Source organism: Gavialis gangeticus, unplaced genomic scaffold, assembly GCF_001723915.1.
Source record: "Gavialis gangeticus isolate Ggan-Ray unplaced genomic scaffold, GavGan_comp1, whole genome shotgun sequence".
NCBI classification, from domain to species: Eukaryota; Metazoa; Chordata; order Crocodylia; family Gavialidae; genus Gavialis; species Gavialis gangeticus.
Window position 1 is genome coordinate 8,379,952 of NW_017729014.1, and position 5,529 is coordinate 8,385,480.

Below are 5,529 nucleotides of genomic sequence, written 5' to 3' on the forward strand. Positions count from 1 at the left end.
TCTGGATTGGGCAACATTCAGTGCTCCTGACTTGCAGAACAGCCACTGGTTGTGCTGACCCTTCTGGGTTTTTTGAAGGGACATGGCCAGTGCTAAAATTCCCTTCCTGTTTCTGGGGCAAATGGTTTTAGTGAGCTTTTGCAGTACAGAAACAATTGCATAGTAAACAGGGAGAAAAAATCAGGGGGCGGTGCTAAGCACCATTGGCTGTTTCCAGACTTGTGGAGTATAGCCATGTATTAGGAGTTACCCATCTGGGAGCTGCCAACATTCTGACCTTGTTGCTAAATAAGAAAGGTGTCCTGGGAGTCCCAGTATAGACAAGGCTGAGAACAAGTGCTGTGTTATCAGACTTGGTTTCCATGCAGAGAGGTCTCAAATTGCGTTAGCAACAATCCGCACATGCAGAGGAGTAACTGCAACTAGCAGTGAGTGGAAGGCAGCCAACTGGCACAGAGGGCAGAGGACTCAAGGATTAGGCTACTGTAGTATTTTCAATGGCCATGTAGGATAGGAAAAATCCACTACTTCACCTCTGAAGGGGTAGCGGTGAGTTGGGGCGGTGTTGGTCCAAGGGTCCCAAAGGGCCGAGGGAGCAAGTTCTCCTCCCAATTCTTGCCCTCTTCTCTTCTATAAATAGGAATCTGTCGTCTGGTGCAGTGTTGATTAGTTATGTGAAGCCGTAATGTTTGAAGGATGGTCCTTTAAAATGCAGCAAGTCTTATTGCATTTCTTCTGCTGGCTTTTTTTTTAGGTTTGCTAGGAAAGTCTGCATTTTAAGCATTCCTTTTTGCTAATCAGCAGCTTCTCTTACTTCATCCTAGTTCTTTCACTGAACATATTCCCTGACCCCATTATGCCTCTCACACTCGTCTCAAATCTTTCAAGTGCCTTGTCTCCTGGCCTTTCCCCTCCTATATTGTCCTGGCCAAAAGATGGCTTATCCTTTCTCTTGATTTTCATCCTAGATTGTCACACCTGTCCTGAGTCCAATTTATTACTTTGGAGAAATGTACTGTTTCTGAATATATATCTTGTTCCTATTTAAATCCAATGGATTTTTTTGTTATCGTTATTTTGGCTCAGTCCAAACCAAGGATTATTCACATGGCAGAGTGAGAAGAACAGTCATCTAAGTAAATATTCCCATGCGTAAGCTCTTCAGGACAAGGACCGTCTTTTTATGCATTTCACAGCGCCGAGTGTGCCGGGACCCTCATTTTGACTGGAGCATTTGTTGTGATCATAATAGAAACAGAGAGGCCTACATAGGGAGGAAGAACTCAAATGTTATATAGATTCAGATCTCGTGCAGGTTCTCTGCTAGTATTTCCCTGTTGTTTTCTAAAGAAAAGTTGTCCTAGCCCAAATAGTTCCTAATCTATCTATTTTGCATGTGTTTGTGAGCCTGTTCAGCGTGTGCTAAAATCCAGGCCCCTTTAAAGCTTCTTAAGTTGGCCAGTCTCAAATGCTGAGGCCACAATTTCAAATACTGAGAAATGGAAAGGATGTAGCATATCTATTTTTTCTGGACAAACAATTTTATTTTAGGTAATGCGTCTATACACTGTACATTCAGTCACTGTGGTATATAAGCATAGCTATTTTCATACATAATCTCATAAAGTCCTTTATTTTACAATATTATCTGTTTCAGGGGTCAGGGATGTGGAAAAGGGGGTGTAAAAGGACTATCAAGGTACACAGCGAAATAGATAAATATGCCAAGCTTTTTTCTTATTTTTTTTAAATCAGGCATTTATAAACAAGAAAGCATACATTACTTACATAAAAATAGTTCTAGGAGAGTAGAGTAAGTCATAATATTGTAATTAGCAGCAGCATAGGAGAGACCAGGATAACAAAAATGTGCTGAAATGCTATTGGCTATTATAAATGTAGAGATTTTTTTCCTCAATTGAAAAAATGTCATTTTTGTGAATTCTTTTGCTAAAAAAAATCCCAACAAACAAAACTTCCCTCTAAACATATGGACTGATGGGGGAAAAAAAAAAATCAACCTTTTTTATAATAAAATATTTTACAATGCAAATAAGGACAAATAAAATGCAAATGATGGAGAAAAGTTAACCCACATTTTAACTTGCAAAAATTTTTTTTGTGTTTTTGTTTTGCTTTTTCCTAACAGACGGCAAAGGTTTTTCTTAGTTAAAAACACAACTCATAAAACAAGACAACTACCAGGTAAGAAAGTTTTGAAAAAGTAAACACCATATACACTTATAATACAACAGTGTAAAATGAAAAAAAGTATTTACATGTTGAATTTACTTTTTTTTTTTTACATTGGCTAGTTCTGTTTCAAAAGCAGAATATTATGTATACTAGTTAGCTGCTCCATAGATATGAATGTTATTGCTGTTGGTTTTTTTTTCCCTTCGTTAAATCTTCTTTCAATAAGAAACAGTGAGTAATTAAACTGAATATACAATTATCTAGCTAATATACTTTTAAGTACAGGGAGAGTCAACAGCCTATATAAAACACCTCTTCTCCCTTTTTAAATTCTTAAAGGAAACTAAACAGCAGATGCAATGGGAGAGGATGCAGTGCTGGGATTTCTACACCCCCTGCAGACCTGGGTGCAAATGGAATGCAGCAGTGGCCCAGTAACAGGTAAGAGTGATTCCATCTCGAAGGGCTAATGTAACTTTTAGTGCAATGCAATGGCGCACACATAGAAATTACACACAGAACTCCCTCGCGTGGAGGGACCATTACAGAAGCTTCTCCGGCAAGTGTTACCAGCATTGTTGTATGGTCTTGAACATATTCAGATATCCCCTTTCTCAGATTTGTTAATTTATAATTCCTACCCAGGAATTCTGACCTAAAAAACAACAACCTGGCGTGCTTTCCTGAGATGTCATGATACTCCTGTTTGCTCAATGAAAAATGCGTTTTGGAAAGACATAAAATAATTGAAAATCAAATCCCATCATCCAAAATTCTCCTATCAGTTGCTGGTGTAGATAGTTTGTTCTCATGGTTTTGCATCCTTCTTTAAATTTCATTTCTTTGTCGCTAATTTTAAACCCTAATGCAAAATGCCTTTGCAGGAGATCATTTTCTCTTAAATTAAAACTATTTAGCACTTGGCACTACCTTGAAACATGGTTAAGTTCAGAGCTAGAAGCTATACTCAATGAATATATCATAATGCATATCAAATGAAGAATCAGAACTTTGCAAACATAAGTGTATACAGTTTCAATAGTGAATTCTCTTCCATGCAAATCTTGTCCCAGTTCAGGGGGAAAGTGACATGACTTGATGCTGTTTCTTGATAAAGCCATTCACTATCTTATTTTTTCTTTCCCTAAAAAAAGGCAGAGCTCATTCCGTTTTAAGAAACAAAGATTTTATCCACAAAGAAGTTGTGTCAGTGAATAAATATATGTTGTGGAAGTACAAGGATAAAACTAGATGATACAGTGAAGGTAAGAGGAGCTGATTTCCTGGATCAGACAGGTACACATTTCAACATACTGCAGTTTGGGGGTTTTTTGTTAAACAGTAAGGAAAGACTCATTCAGAGATTAGCCAAAAATAATTCAAAGAAGTCAGCATAGTAAAAAAGAAAAAAGACAAAGGTGTGTTCTATGTGTAATTTCTTGACATTGCGATGGAGCACTGCATAAGAGAGACCTTCTAAACATGCAGTGCTAAAGCTAAAATTATTTAGTTTCCCTTGAAGAAATAACTGAAAAATATAGTTTTGGAAATCATAAGGCTGAGAACATCTTTATGCATACTGCATATCAAAATAAATCCTTTACATAAGACAGTAATAATGCCCATTAATGAATATACGTATGGCAGATTTTAATTCCATGCATATGATTTCTTTTAATAATTGCAGAAAAAAACATACAGAGAAGCAAAAAAAAAACAAAACAAAACAAAAAAACAACAACAACAACAACAAAAAACCCATCAAAAGTTCCCACATTAAGAAACCTGCATAAACATAATAATCACTGTTCCTTTTGCATTGCACTTTAGAACAGGAGATCAGCACCTTAACTGGATCTCCCAGCATCCCAAAACATACAAGGGCAAAGCCCCGTAGAAATGGACAGTTTTTAATTTCACATAATTTACTTGGTATAACAATATTTTTTTGCTCCCCATAGTTGTACATTGTCCTGGTAATTCAAATTCTTTCATATACCTTCTTTTTGTACCTAAAACATATATATGAACTTTACTTCCTGTTTAATGCTCACAGTTATAATGGTTATTATAATGGATTCAAGCAAACAGCTCTTGTTTAAAAAAAATCTTTTATTTCTCTAATGTACTGTAAGTAAATACTATAATTTTAGGATTGGCAGCCGCTTTTTGTCTACTGGGAAATAATTTTCAGGCTTACATAGTTTGCGTAAATGTCCAAAAGCAAATATAGATTACCAGAAATATGCTTCATTATAGAGAATAACTTCTGCGTACAATGATGTACAGGGTTCTTTTTAAGTTAAATAAGTGTCAGCATTTCCTGTACAAGATGCTAAAAGGAAAAATAAGCTGGAAGGCACGTCATCAGCCCCAGGTCCAATTTTCACCTTATGCCTTTAAGCTTGGCTGTACAATGAGAAGTGAGGTTTTTCTGTGCTAAACCATTTCCCTTGTTCAGTAAAGCATTGAATATATTTGATAAGTGCATTTGGGGCCCCAGTTACTACTGCTTTCCACCACCTGAGATGTACAGCCATGTAAAACAGGTGTAAAATGCAGCAACTAGTGTACTTGGTGAGGAATTCTCATTTAGTGGCATTTGACACCTGCTTTGTACTCGCTTTGCATGGGTGTAAACAGTGACATGAAGTGCCAGGCTGTGGAGAAATCAGGCAGCTGTTTTTTATGTCTTTAAAGTGTGGAACAATCTAGAATGATCAACTTGTAAACTTCATAACCACAGAATAAAACGCAGAGGAAGATTTTGACAAAGTGCAGTTCCTTTAAAAATAAGACAAAGTGATGGCATGCTGCATTTTTATTCCTGGGCTGCGGCTTGGATCCCAAAATTAAAGTAATTTCTGTTGTTTGTTTGTTTTTTAAATAAGATGTAGCCTTATTCACAGCAGCAAGAGTTAATTTTCTTGTATCTGATAAGTATAATGTTGCACTTTCCTCGGGCACAGTAATTCTGACAGATGATTCTGAATAAGTAGATAAATACTGAATTTATGAAAGATGGTGTAATAAAGATGAGTTCTTCAGAAAACTGAAAGCTGAAGTAAAGATTTCAGAATGACTTCAAAATACATGTCTTTTTTTTGCTTATTCTTTCAACCAACCTGACAGTTCATTCACTTTCTTCCTTTCTTCCTGCCATTCTCTTCCTAGAACAGAGGTGCTCTTGGATGAAGCAAGTCTTTTGAGCACAGCAGTTAACAACAGACGTCTTTAAAATTATGGCATCATTTACAAAACACTGAAGTCAATAAGGCTGGGTTTCATATCGCTCTAGCATACACCTACCCCCCACCCCCCCTACACACACAC